General features: G+C 33.8%; 1 non-coding gene across 1 annotated transcript; it reads left to right on the forward strand.

The window, feature by feature from the left end:
• Positions 1–204: 204 nt before the first annotated feature.
• On the forward strand, positions 205–276 carry TRNAH-GUG (transfer RNA histidin (anticodon GUG)). The gene has a single exon. It is a non-coding gene; the product is annotated as a tRNA-His (tRNA).
• The last annotated feature ends 324 nt before the right edge of the window (positions 277–600 follow it).

Consider the following 600-nt stretch of genomic DNA (forward strand, 5'->3'; position numbering starts at 1 on the left):
TAATTATGAGCATATTTCACGACAGATGGCGCAACTTTACTGTAAGGGTCAACGAAGTTGTCTTCCACGTCAGAGCTGTACGCTTGGCTACAGATAAAACGCCTCTTAATCGAAAACCTGCCCTGACTAGGTTTTTGAACTAGATTTTGGCTTTTGCTCCATTTAGTATCGATTAAATAGACCTGTAGGTAAGTTTTAACACGGGCCGTGATCGTCTAGTGGTTAGGACATTGCGTTGTGGCCGCAATAACCCAGGTTCGAATCCTGGTCACGGCAGAGATTGTATTTTTGCTAACCTTATCACGGTAAACGTCGTATTTTATTATTTATTACAAATTAAAAATGGATTTTCTTGGCCCTTGATGATTGCAAAAGTTAAAACTCAGAAGAAGTTTATTCTTCTTTCTAGAAGAGTCTTTAATGAAATAAAATAAAAATTAATCAATTTACATTAATTAAAACTTTAAAAAATAAATAAAATCATAGATGCAGAAAAATTAATGCATTGTTTTTTTTTGTTTTTTTTAAATCTTTTGTCAAAGATGTCGCCACTTATGTACATTTGAGAGCAGTAGTAGTAGCAAATTATGCAAGAAAGGA

Source organism: Mastigoproctus giganteus, chromosome 11 (assembly GCF_048544385.1).
Source record: "Mastigoproctus giganteus isolate SK-2022 chromosome 11, ASM4854438v1, whole genome shotgun sequence".
NCBI lineage: Eukaryota > Metazoa > Arthropoda > Arachnida > Uropygi > Thelyphonidae > Mastigoproctus > Mastigoproctus giganteus.